General features: G+C 44.1%; 1 protein-coding gene and 1 pseudogene across 2 annotated transcripts in view; one reads left to right on the top strand and one right to left on the bottom strand.

Annotated features, from left to right (window-relative positions):
* The window catches only part of LOC308580708 (vomeronasal type-2 receptor 26-like), a gene marked incomplete at its 5' end in the record, with an annotated part of 196,714 nt that overhangs the window by 117,810 nt on the left and 65,017 nt on the right, over positions 1–13,887 (bottom strand). The gene's annotated exons all lie outside the window — the stretch shown is intronic.
* On the top strand, positions 1,539–10,919 carry LOC308579673 (vomeronasal type-2 receptor 26-like; annotated as a pseudogene). Its single transcript has 7 exons — positions 1,539–1,690; positions 1,998–2,289; positions 3,691–4,515; positions 7,241–7,468; positions 9,021–9,099; positions 9,491–9,706; positions 10,023–10,919. The product of its transcript is annotated as a vomeronasal type-2 receptor 26-like (transcript).

Raw genomic sequence — 13,887 nt, 5'->3', positions numbered from 1 at the left:
TGCTGGGTGACCTTGGGCAGTCACACTGCTTTGAAGTCTCTCAGCCCCACTCACCTCACAGAGTGTTTGTTGTGGGGTAGGAAGGGAAAGGAGAATGTTAGCCGCTTTGAGACTCCTTAGGGTAGTGATAAAGCAGGATATCAAATCAAACTCTTCTTAAATACATTAGTATCAGGTGACTGCCTAGTGAGGTGGTTCTTTGAGAGCGTCAACAAGCATATAGACAGAGGTGGTTCAGTTGATATTGTGTGCTTGGACTTTTAAAAAGCTTTTGACAAAGTAACTCACCCAAGATTATTGAATAAGCTTAGCAGTCATGGAGTAAGAGGCAAGGTCCTCTTGTGGATCAGTAACAAGTTAAATAGCAGGAAACAGAGGGTAGGATTAAATGGACAGTTTTCTCATAGAATTGCAGAGTTGGAAGGGTCCCTGAGGGTCATCTAGGCCAATTCCCTGCAATGCGGGAATCTCAACTAAAGCATCCATGACAGATGGCCACCCAACCTCTGCTTAAAAACCTCCAAGGAAGGAGAGTCCATAACCTCCTAGGGCAGCCTTTCTCAACCTGTGGGTCCCCAGATGTTGTTGAACTACAACTCCCATCACCCCTATCTAGCCAGAGCTCAGGGATGATGGGAGTTGTAGTCCAACAAGATATGGGGACCCACAGGTTGAGAACCGCTGTCCGAGGGAGACCAAGCATGCAGAAGTGATCAGGGGGTAGCCAGCAGAGTGCTTGTGTGCTGTTTCTCCATCTGTTTCCAGGCCTCGCTATTGGCTGTCAAAAAATAGCAGGGGAATAAGAGAGAAAGAAAGCTAGAGAGAGGGCGAGAAGTAACTTGCCCTCCTCTGAAGTCCTGGAAGGAAACTGACGCAAGGGATTTGAATGCTCAGGCAGCTGGGCTGAAAGTCTGCGCTACAGCCCAGTCCTACCCTCTCATTGGTTTAAAGTCAAGGGTCACCAGCAAAGGGTCTAGAGAATCACACGTCGCCCTCCAAGTTCATTGTCCTCTCAGTTGCCCCATAGGAAAGCATGATGCAAACTTTTGCAAACATGTTTTCTCCTGCTGTACACCTGCGCAAACAGCCGCAAAGAGAGCGTGAAACTTCGAGGATGTGATTATATCTCCCCTGCAATTATCAAAAACATTGTGATTGATGTGTTCTCATAGGGTTTTCCAGAGGTCACTTTTGAGATCAGTAATAATAATAATAATCAGAATCCAGAATCATTGATCATTCTTTTTGCCAAGTACGGAAACAGAGCAACATACTGAGCAATTAAGAAGGAGGGCTGGGAGGTAAACCATCAGAGGTGGTAGGCTAGTCTGAAATTTGTTTCTCTGTTAGCACCAAAGCCAGCCCCGAGCTCCTCCTCTGAGAAGTCAGTTACAGGATGAAGATTTTGTGTATCCTTCCTAGCAAATGCTTCTGTCCTTGCTCTGAATATAATAAAATCAGCTGAAGGAAGTTCTCACTTGTTTGTGCCTAAAATGATCCTTCTGTTAGTCTTGCTTCATTTGCCAGTTGAGGTAGCAATGACGGAAGATCTAGATCTGTCAGACCTACGGACATCTTCAAATAATTATTACAGTCCAGGGGATTACATCATTGCTGGAGTTATACCTGTGAGGACCGCTCTGTATCCAAAACACGCTTTCAGGTCTGACCCTGTCGGTGACTTCCTCCCGTAAGTGCTATTTGCTCATAGCTTTCGATTTTTCTCAGCCAATTCTTATCTTTCCTGTATACAGTCTATATACAGAGTGAGCAGCAGATTCTTAAGCTCCATAGTTTAGCAGAATGGTTTGAAATGTGACTGGGACAGTAGGAGGCTCACCTGCAGATATGAAGGAAATTTGCCCCAAAGTTGTAGGGTCTCTACCCTAGCACTGCTTTACTCCATCAACATGAGTGGTCTCTTATCACATCTTCTGCATACATCCATTTTAATACACTGTTTAAACTGGTCAACATTCCATTTGTTTTCCATCCAGAGTATTGCAGATGAACTACCAGCATGTTTTGGCCATTTTGCTTGCCATTAATGAGATCAATGAAAATCCCAAGCTCTTACCTAATATCACCTTAGGCTACAATATCTTTGAGAACTATTTCAGTGTCAGGATAACCTATGAAGCCACAATGGACCTCCTCTCAACTGGGCATTGGATGGTTCCTAATTTCAGGTGTGGGCAACATGGAAAGAACCTGGCTGTTATTCAAGGAGGGGACTTCGAAACTTTTCTTCAGATGTCAACCATGCTAGACCTCTTCAAGATCCCCCAGGTATGGAGAACGGGGGGACCTGTCAGAGCAAATCTCAGATGCAACTTTTTAAACTTGAAAGCTTTCTCATAAAATGTGAGGGTGGTATAAAGGCAATATAATATTAAAAAGCAGAACAAAACAATAATGAAAATCACTACTCAATTTTTTAAAAGTTGTGATAAGCACATGTACTCTCACACTTCACATTCTGTGTGATACTGAAAAAGAATATAAATTGTTAAAAATAGAGTAAAAGTAGTTAAGTTTGAAAACGTTTATACACAGTGCAGCTGATACCAACTTGTTGCACCACACAGATGGAAGTTTTTTTTGCATGCACGCATGCACACACACACACACACACACACACACACACACACACAAATTGCCAAGGGAGCCAAACGTACAGTGAATGAAAATAAATGCCGATGATCCTAAACCCACTTACCTGGCAGTAAGTCCAAAAAAATTCAGTGGGACTTAGATCTGAGTTTGAGTGGAAGCTATTTTAGGATGGCAATCTCTCTTGTGGGATGGATTGAGTAGGCAGAGGAGGATATATTAATCACAAGTTATCTCTCCTGGCAGCAGTGGGGTTGAAGAGAGTTTTGAAATCCCATCCTTGGCAGCAAAATTAAAAGCAGGAGAACTAGGCTATACAACCTTGTTTTGAGCAAGTCCAGCTAACCAACTATGTATTGGTTTCCCCCTTCTCTCCCTGATTAACCACAACACAGAACCACAACACAGACTGTAAAGTAAATGAAAGATTGTGTTTACTTATTTAATTTCTTGCACTCATTTTCAACAAGCAGCAGGAGCAAAAATAATGCCGGTAAAAATACTTCCAGGTTACAAAATACAGTGGTACCTCGGGTTAAGAGCTTAATTTGTTCTGGAGGTCCGTTCTTAACCTGAAACTGTTCTTAACCTGAGGTACCACTTTAGCTAATGGGGCCTCCCGCTGCTGCCACACGATTTCTGTTCTCATCCTGAAGTAAAGTTCTTAACCTGAGGTACTATTTCTGAGTTAGCGGAGTCTGTAACCTGAAGCGTCTGTAACCTGAGGTACCACTGTACATAGTTGAATTCTAAAATGGAGTCTAAGCTGAGGAAGAGCGTAAACATCCACCCATCTCCATTGAAGACATGGTATAAAAGGAAAAAGAGCCAGTGAGCAACAGGAAGAAGGGTTTCAATCTGTCTTTTCTTTCACCTTGAAACCACACAGAGCTCTCTCTCTACCAGTTGCATTCCTATGGTCTGAGTCTGCCTACCTAGAAATTTACAGCTCTGTGGCTGTTAGCCTCTAGGCTTACTAATTAACAAGAATATACATTCTTAGATTTTTGGCTGCAAATCTCCCACAATCTCTGGACATTATTTCCAACGCTAAACATTCTTTCCTTTCCTTTCCAGCTCACTTACGGTTTTGTCAACCATATTCTGAGTGACAAAGCCCACTTCCCTTCTTCCTACTGGATGAGTCCAAAGGAAGCTCCACAGTACAGGGGGATAGCTATGCTCTTGCTGCATTTTAGGTGGACATGGGTTGGTCTGCTTGCTCCAGACAATGAAGGTGGAAATCTATTTGTGAGAACGATGAAGGCGATGCTCTTTGGGGATGGCATCTGCGTAGCCTTCACCTTTGGGATCCCACAAATATTTTCTGGCCTTCGTGTTTCAAAGAAGACACTTTTAAGATTCCTAGCACTTCTTTCACAGAGGAAGGCCAACGTGATTATTTATTATGGAGATTCTGACACAATGTTTCTGTTGCCACATGTGCTGTACAGAGTTGGACTAGAAATCAATGCCCCGGTAGGGAAAGTTTGGATCTCTACAGCTCTGTGGGGCTTCACCTTAAGCACATCTTTTGAGTACTGGGACGTCATATTCTTCCATGGTGCATTGTTCTTCAGCATCCAAACGAAGAAGGGTTCAAAATCCCAGGACATTTTCCTGACTCAAGATGAAGATTCCTTCGATCAGATTTGGTCAGAAATATTTGATTGCTCTCATTCCAAACACAGATGGTCAAGAGAAACCTGGAAAAGGTGCAAGGGGAAGGGGAAAATGGAAGCAGTTTGGCTTGGGAAAGGCATGTCTGCGGAGATCTATATTGTTTATAGTGCTGTCTATGTCATGGCACATGCCTTCCATGCTCTGATGACATCTGCATCTAGCCGTGTGATGACTACAGAACAAGGCAGATTGGACCTTCTGAACATAGAGCCATGGCGGGTGAGAGAGGGAGGGAGACAAAGAAAACTAGCCACCTATAGAGGTGGTTCCTCACTGTGCTTGTGCTTATTATCTGTTGTATCCTCACTTATTATTTCCAAATCAGTCACTGCTTGGTAGGGTGGGGAATGTCACTCTGCTACATCTTGACATTGGACGTGATCCTTTGCTTCACTCCTGCTAGGCAGTTCGAATCCCCACAACGGGGTGAGCTCCCGTTGCTCAGTCCCAGCTCCTGCCAACCTAGCAGTTTGAAAGCATGTCAAAGTGCAAGTAGATAAATAGGTACCGCTCTGGCAGGAACGTAAACGGTGTTTCCGTGCCCTGCTCTGGTTCGCCAGAAGTGGCTTAGTCATGCTGGCCACATGACCCAGAAGCTGTCTGCGGACAAACGCCGGCTCCCTCGCCCAATAAAGCGAGATGAGCGCTGCAACCCCAGAGTCAGTCACGACTGGACCTAATGGTCAGGGGTCCCTTTACCTTATCCCTTGTGAATATTCAGGAAGGTTAGCTGAGCAGGACTTATAACCAGGGTTTAGTGTTCCACCAGTTATTTATAATTTCCATTTTATACAGCTGAGAGAGAGAGAGAGAGAGAGAGAGAGAGAGAGAGAGAGAGAGAGAGAGGGAGGGAGGGAGGGAGGGAGGGAGAGAGAGATTACAGCTCCATGTCCTTCCATGGAGGACTCCATGGAAGTTTTGTTTAAAGCAATGGTGGCCAAAGTTGGCCCTCCAGCTGTTTTGGGACTACATTCCCATCATCCCTGACCACTGGTCCTGTTAGCTAGGGGTGATGGGAGTTGTAGTCCCCAAACAGCTGGAGGGCCAACTTTGGCCACCACTGGTTTAAAGTGAAGGTTCTTACTACCGCGAAAAATAACATAAAATTGAGAACCACTGGATTAGTTTTTGCAACCCTGCTGTGCATGTTGGTTGGGGGAGGAGGCAAAGGATCTCCTGCTTCCCTTTCTTCCCTCCCCAGCACATGTTCAATTAGAGCTTAAAACACTTGGGGCTGGCTTTCAAATAAGTTTGGAGATTGGCTCAGGGTTAGATAGGGGCTGATCTGAAGTACCAGATTGGGCGCCATCTTGGATTGGGAGGGGAAGGTGCTGGTGTGCCCAGTTCTATTAAATAGTTTACAGTCACTTTAAACATACTACTGCTATGGTGGAACATGTTGTTTTTAAACTAATATTACTTCAAGAGAAATGGCTATAGTAAAGGTAAAGAGACCCCTGACCATTAGGTCCAGTCGTGGTCGACTCTGGGGCTGCGGTGCTCATCTCACTTTATTGGCCGAGGGAGCCAGCGTACAGCTTCCGGGTCATGTGGCCAGCATGACTAAGCCGCTTCTGGCGAACCAGAGCAGCGCACGGAAACGCCGTTTACCTTCCCGCCGGAGCAGTACCTATTTATCTACTTGCACTTTGATGTGCTTTTGAACTGCTAGGTTGGCAGGAGCAGGGACTGAGCAACGGGCGCTCACCCCGTCATGGGGATTCGAACCGCCGACCTTCTGATCGGCAAGCCCTAGGCTCTGTGGTTTAACCCACAGCACCACCCGCATCCCTCTAGAAATGGCTATAGGTTTGACCTATTTCCCCTCTCTAGTGGAGGTTCCCTACCTCGGCTGGCTCCTCTCAGCTTCTGCCTTCATTGATTCTTAGCTTTATCTTCAGACACTTCACTGATGCAATGACAACTCAACCAACATACTGCCTGGCTGCCTCCTAAATAGCGCTGTGCCTATAATTTGTATTCTCATTGGAGGGCCCATTACTTTGAATATAAAGCCCACTCAAGGATCTATCACAATTTAACCCTTTTCAATTATCCCGACCCATATAAAAGCTAGATTCTGTGGTTCATCAAGACACATATGGCAAATCTGTCATAGTCTTGCTGCTCTTTGGCAGACTTCCAGCTGAACCCGCCATATACATGAATCGCTGCCCCAGGATTTCATTATGTAGCTGCCAATAATAATAATAATAATAATAACAACAACAATAATAATAATTTATACCCCGCCCATCTGGCTGGGCTTCCCCAGCCACTCTGGGCGGCTTCCAAAAAAAATATTAAAATACTATAATACATCAAACATTAAAAGCTTCCCCAAACAGGGCTGCCTTCAGATGTCTTCTAAAAATCTGGTAGTTGTTGTTCTCTTTGACATCTGGTGGGAGGGCGTTCCACAGGGAAGGCGGCACTACCAAGAAGGCCCTCTGCCTGGTTCCCTGTAACTTGGCTTCTCGCAGTGAGGGAACCACCAGAAGGCCCTCGGTGCTGGACCTCAGTGTCCGGGTAGAACGATGGGGGTGGAGACGCTCCTTCAGATATACTGGACTGAGGCCGTTTAGGGCTTTAAAGGTCAGCACCAACGCTTTGAATTGTGCTCAGAAACGTACTGGGAGCCAATGTAGGTCTTTCAAGACCGGTGTTATCTGGTCTCTGCGGCCGCTCCCAGTCACCAGTCTAGCTGCCGTGTTCTGGATTAGTTGTAGTTTCCGGGTCACCTTCAAAGGTGACATAGAGTGCATTGCAGTAGTCCAAGCGGGAGATAACCAGACATGCCCAGACCTCTGTCAGAGATTAGAAACTTGTTCCCATGTTCAAGAATTGCATTGGTTGCTGCCAAAGGACTAGAAATACTGAAGGTTTTGGAGGAAGAAGTGAAATGCATAATTGTTTATACATCTTGCCAATATTGTCTTTTTAGCTTCACCCCTTTGTGAGAAGCATCCGCTTCAACAGTACTGCCATGGGCGAGATGTATTTTGATGGAGACAGGGAGCTAGCGGCTGACTATGATATTGTGAATTTTGTCACATTTCCTAACCAAACTGCCGCACGAGTGAAAGTTGGAAAGCTGCAGACTCAAACCTCCTCGGGTGTAGAACTGACTATTCATGAGAAGGACACTGTATGGCCCGGCTGGTTTAACCAGGTAGGGGGTGGATTCTTACCTTACAAGTTGGGGAAGTGTAGCTAGCAATGGGTGAACCTGTCAGTTTTGGTTCTCCAAGATTATTTCAATCTTTAATTCAGTTCTCCAAATTCTGGCATAATTACAATGAAAATCTATCAGCATTTTGGTACAAATTTATCCCAATATACACATGTCTTCATGCAATTTTGCCAGATGTTCACTTTGCAATTTCCCCTAAATACCATATTTACTCGAATGTAATACACCCCTTTTTTGGACAAATTACTTCGTGAAAATTGGGTTGCACATTAGTTTTGATGGCGCATTTACATTCAACGGCAAATTAATTTTTGGGGGGTTTCAAGGTTTTGAAAATGGAGGTGTGCATTAGATTTGATGGCACATTAGATTTGCATATAGATTTGTATATCTCACTAACATAGAATAAGAATAAAGATCTTATTATTATACCCTGCCCATCTGGCTGAGTTTCCCCAGCCACTCTTGCTACTAACATATTCATTGTCATACATTCTTAATATTTTCATATATGTGTGTGTGTGTGTGTGTGTGTGTATGCATGTGCGTACACCCACCAACCAACCCACCCACATTCCTTGGCTGGAGAACTGCATTGCCGATTTTGGAGAAGTGCAGATTTCAAAGGAGGACTGTATTTCTATTCTCATATTGTTTTAGAGAGTGTAGACTAGGTGGGCTTGCTTTTTAATGCTGAATTCTCGCCACCATCCATAAATGTAGCAAGTGTAGTGTATAATAAAAATAAAAATAAAAATAAAAATAAAAATAAAAATAAAAATAAAAATAAAAATAAATATAAATATAAATATAAATATAAATATAAATATAAATATAAATATAAATATAAATATAAATAAATATAAATATAAATATAAATATAAATATAAATATAAATATAAATATAAATATAAATATAAATATAAATATAAATATAAATATAAATATAAATTTATTTATATCCTGCCCTCCCCAGCTGAAGCCGGGCTCAGAGCGGCTAACAACAATAAAAGTAACACAGCAATGCTAACTGTGAGCCTGAAGATCTATCAATGAACAAACTACAGAAGCTGGTCTCAGTCAAAAATAGCTACAAAGTCATTGTGATATAGATCAGTGATCATGTATAACAGGCATGGCCAAACTTTGCCCTCCAGCTGTTTTGGGACTACAATTTCCATCATCCCTGACTACTGGTCCTGTTAGCTAGGGATAATGGGAGTTGTAGTCCCAAACAGCTGGAGGGCCAAGTATAAGAAGCTTTCTGTAGCATCTTTTTTTTCAATAAAACAAAAAAGGAAAGCAAAGCATTCTTATGCCATCCTATTTTATTTAGTCTTCCAAGGAGGGAGGGATGGGGAAGATGTGGCCTCCAGATGTTGCTGGAGTCCAACTCCCATCAACCCCTGTGAACATGGCCAAGAGCTAAGTTTCCATGAATTTCTGGAGGGCCAGAGGTTTCCCATCCCCCTTTAAGGTGATAAAGGTTTCCTTGTTTGAGTGTAATAGAAAAACACCGTTAATATTCTAGGAGAAGTGCTTTGAACATGAGACACGGAGAGATATCATTTCTTCTGCAAGGCATAGACCCAACAGAACAGAACGGTTTAGTAATTATTTTTTATTATTTTATTCTTTATTGAATTTATTTACCGCCCTATACCCGGAGGTCTCAGGGCGGTTCACATAAAAGGATCACAGCATATAAAATAAAAATAAAAGCAATAACCCAATAATACCCCCCTCACAAAGAGCCACATTTAAAAAGGGCATGTCAATCAAAGGCCTGGTTAAAAAGGAATGTTTTTGCCTGGTGCCTAAAGGTATATAATGAAGGTGCCAGGTGGACATCTCTGGGGAGAGCATTCCACAGATGGGGAGCCACTGCTGAGAAGGCCCTGTTCTTGTGTTGCCACCCTCTGGACCTCTCGGGGAAGAGGCGCACAAAGAAAGGCCTCAGAAGATGATCTCAGGTTCATATGGAAAGAGGTGATCCTTGAGGTATTGCGGTCCTGAGCCATAACTTCAAACTCTTTTTCTATATACAAAGCAGTAATTCTTCAAACACTCTTTCATTCCTTGATGTCCAGACAACGCCCCATTCTACCTGCACAGAAAGCTGCCAACCTGGAGCTCGCAAGGTGGTGCCAGAAGGAAAGGAGATATGCTGCTATTATTGTGCCCCGTGCCTTGAAGGGACCATTTCTGTTCAGACAGGTAAATGGTTTTGAAGGAACAGCAAGTCCCGGGAGACAGGGGTTCTGAGAAGCAGCTTCAGGATGAAAGCATCCATGTTCGGCCTGAAAAGACGTATTAGCAAAGGAATACAGTGATCTTTGCAAAATTGAAACACAACATTTCAAGATGCTGATTTTGCATGGTTGCAGTCCTCCAACACAACGGAATTCCAGAGATTCCGCCAAAATCTATACAATCCTGAAAACATGAGATTGATGTGTTTCAGGATTCTCCATTTATAAAAAGGAAAAACATTGAGATTCCATGTACTGAAATAAGTTTTTCTTTCTTTCAGACGCAGGTTATTGCCTTGAGTGTCCAAAAGATCAATACTCAAACAATGAGAGGGATCAATGTATCCCCAAGACAATAGTCTTCCTCTCCTATGAAGAACCCCTGGGGGTGACCTTGGTTTTCTTTGCCCTACTCTTGTGCCTAATCACAAGTACTATTTTGGGAATCTTCATTAAACACCAAGACACTCCACTTGTTAAAGCCAACAACCGAAACCTCACTTACATCCTCCTTGCTTCTGCTTTCCTTTTTGTCCTCCTTTCTATTCATCGGCCAGCCTCAAAAGGTCACCTGCCTTCTCCGCCAAACCATCTTCAGCATCATCTTCTCAGTCGCCGTCTCTTCTGTGCTGGCAAAAACTATAACTGTGGTTTTGGCATTCATGGCCACAAAACCAGGGAACAGCATTAGCAAGTGGGTGGGAAAGAGTTTGGCAAATGGTATTGTCCTCTTTGGTTCTGTCTTTCAGTTTGGCATCTGCATTGCCTGGATCGGAATATCTCCCCCCTTCCCAGAACTAGACATGGATTCCCAAGTCACACAGACAATTCTGCAGTGCAATGAAGGGTCCACCACCATGTTTTACTCTGCCCTTGGCTACATGGGCCTTCTGGCTGCCATATCTTTCACTGTAGCTTTTCTTGCCAGGAAGCTGCCTGGAGGTTTCAACGAAGCCAAGTTTATCACCTTCAGCATGCTGGTGTTTTGCAGTGTTTGGGTCTCCTTTGTGCCAACTTACTTGAGCACCAAGGGGAAATACATGGTGGCTGTGCAGATCTTCTCCATCTTGGCTTCCAGTGGTGGGTTACTGGGCTGCATCTTCCTTCCCAAATGCTACATTCTTGTACTGAGGCCTGATCTGAATACAAAAGAGCACCTAATGGTGAAAAGAAAATAAGAAGGTTGTGTCAAATGTATAGATCAGCCACATTTCAGCAGTCAGTATATATTTCACTTACTACATTAACATACTCCTATTCTTAAAAGTTCTTAAAAGGTATGAGATCATTTTTTTGGTCTTAACAACTGATGCTAGTTTATTCCACAGTGTTTTAGGCAAACTCAGTTTCATTGCTAGATGCACAAGACCAGACATTGCAGTTAGCTTGAATCTGTTAAGCAGACATGCTACCAAGCCCACTGTTAAGGACTGGAAAGCGTTAAAATGCATTGCTCTCTACCTGAAAGATACTATGCATAACTAATGCAATTTACTAATCAGTAGTATGGAGATCTTATAATAATAATAATTTATTATTTGTACCCCGCCCATCTGGCTGGGTTTCCCCAGCCACTCTGGGCGGCTTCCACAGAAACCAAAAAACACTAAAATATAATACATTAAAAGCTTCCCTGAATAGGGCCGCCTTAAGATGTCTTCTGAATGTCAGGTAGTTGTCCATCACCTTGACATCCAATGGGAGGGCATTCCACAGTGCGGGCGCCACCACCGAAAAGGCCCTCTGCCTGGTTCCCTGTAGCTTCGCTTCTCGTAATGAGGGAACCGCCAGAAGGCCCTCGGCGCTGGACCTCAGTGTCCGGGCAGAACGATGGGGGTGGAGACGCTCCTTCAGGTATACTGGGCCGAAGCCGTTTAGGGCTTTAAAGGTCAACACCAGCACTTTGAATTGTGCTCGGAAACGTACTGGGAGCCAATGTAGGTCTTTCAAGACCGGTGTTATGTGGTCTCGGCGGCCGCCCCCAGTCACCAGTCTAGCTGCCGCATTCTGGATTAGCTGTAGTTTCCGAGTCACCTTCAAAGGTAGCCCCACGTAGAGCGCATTGCAGTAGTCCAAGCGGGAGATAACTAGAGCATGCACCACTCTGGCCAGACAGTCCGCGGGCAGGTAGGGTCTCAGCCTGCGTACCAGGTGGAGTTGGTAGACAGCTGCCCTGGATACAGAATTGACCTGCGCCTCCATGGACAGCTGTGAGTCCAAAATGACTCCCAGGCTACGCACCTGGTCCTTCAGGGGCACAGTTACCCTATTCAGGACCAGGGAGTCCTCCACACCAGCCCGCCCCCTGTCCCCCAAAAACAGTACTTCTGTCTTGTCAGGATTCAACTTCAATCCATTAGCCGCCATCCATCCTCCAACCGCCTCCAGGCACTCACACAGGACCTTCACCGCCTTCACTTTAAATATATGCTGATAATAACAATTTATAATAATAATAATTTATTATTTATACCCTGTCCAAGTTTTAGAAGTGACCCTACAGATGGTAAAAGCACTTCTAGTGTATGTTATCTGCATAACAACTGTTTGTTTGACTGGTCATGCAAGAAGCAAACTACTGTGAGCTTAAATGCCTGTGAAGCTGAACTTAATGCTCTGAAATATTCACTCAAGGATGTTGAATGGTTATTGCAATTGTGTAAGGACATGGGGGTGATTGTGTCGTGTCCTATACAGATCTATCAGGACAGCAAATCGTGCTTGGCTTTGCTTAATTCTGAAGGGTGCTAGCAAAGAACCAAATACTTGAAGATCAAGTTATGTCATGCAAGGAATTGTATCCTGAGAGGACTCCTAAATGTGTCCTATGTGCCAGGAAAAGAAATTCCTGCTGATTTGTTGTCAAAAGTTGTTAATAAAGAACAACTGGATGTATTTTTAAGTAAGCTGCGAATGTGCTAAGTCTGCAGCAAGGATGCCATGAAAAGGGGGAGGATGTTAGTATTTCATTTTCCCATTGCTGGGTCATGTGATCCTCTGTTTACATTCCTTATTGTTGTATGTCTGGGAACGGAAGTCTGTCTGATATACTTCTGCTCCCCCCCCCCTGAAGAGAGGATGTGTGTGAGAGATGCTGTTCACACTAGCCATGTTATTTTGTTTTAAGTTGCTGTAATGAATAAAGAACTTCGCGATTCTACATTCCTAAACAGTCTGGCTTTCTGCTGAACTCTGCTAACGTGTGCATACAGCTCCATTGGACGTATGTCGCAGATGTCGTACAGGATGGCTGCTACGGGACTATACGCAAATGTTCAGGAGAATTGAAACAAGAAGAGCAGAGGCAGCTTCCATGTAGGCACAACCCCTGGCCATGTGCGTGCAGCCCATCGGGAGACAATACTGTTGGGATATTCCGTTCCACCTTAAGAACAGGCATGATTGTTTTATGTCACATGTCTGTTTATACTCCAGCACAGCTTGCTGGGAACTTCCAATTGTGTATAGCTTTTGCTTCCTGCTTCCTTTGGACAAGAAGGGGAGAAGACATGTTTTCCTTTTGTCCTGATGTATGCTGAATAAATTGCTTGTAAATATGCTCAACACAGCCTCTCCCTGCCACTTCTGTTGCACAGTGTTATTTACTCTTCTGAGTGTGCGTGCTCAGCTTCTGAAGGCTTCTGAAGCTAGGGTCGCAGCTTATGCTCATCCAAGAACTGGAGACCATCTGGCACAGCAGCGAGTGGGCTGGGGCCAGCTGGGGGCCTGCCAATTGCCCCCGATTCCTTTGGCTGCATCCCAACAAATACATAGTGTATTGTCAATACTTGGTAATACTTGGTGTGGACCCCCCCCCAAGTTGCTGCAACCTCTGCAAAGAGGACCGACCTGAGAATGACTGCTTAGATGCAAGGCTAGTGTGCATGGGTATTCAGAGCCATGGAAACTGTTAAGTATCAGCTTGGACTAGAAAGGGTTAAGTATCTGCCACATGGCTAGGGAGTGCCCTTGACTTCAGACTACAATGCCCACCAGCCTGGCCAATAGTCAGAGATGTAGTTCAGCAAAAAAACTGGAGAATAATGAGCTGCCCACAGCTACACTTAACTTTAGTCCATTTTCATCATCTCTTCAATTGTCCCAAGGGAAAACATGGCATAAAGCTGTGCAAACAGGTTTTCGCCT

This window comes from Podarcis bocagei (genome assembly GCF_964188305.1).
Source record: "Podarcis bocagei genome assembly, chromosome: 2".
In the NCBI taxonomy this organism is placed as follows: Eukaryota; Metazoa; Chordata; class Lepidosauria; order Squamata; family Lacertidae; genus Podarcis; species Podarcis bocagei.
The sequence above is the reverse complement of the archived record's forward strand: the minus strand, read 5'-3'. Positions and strand labels throughout refer to the sequence as shown.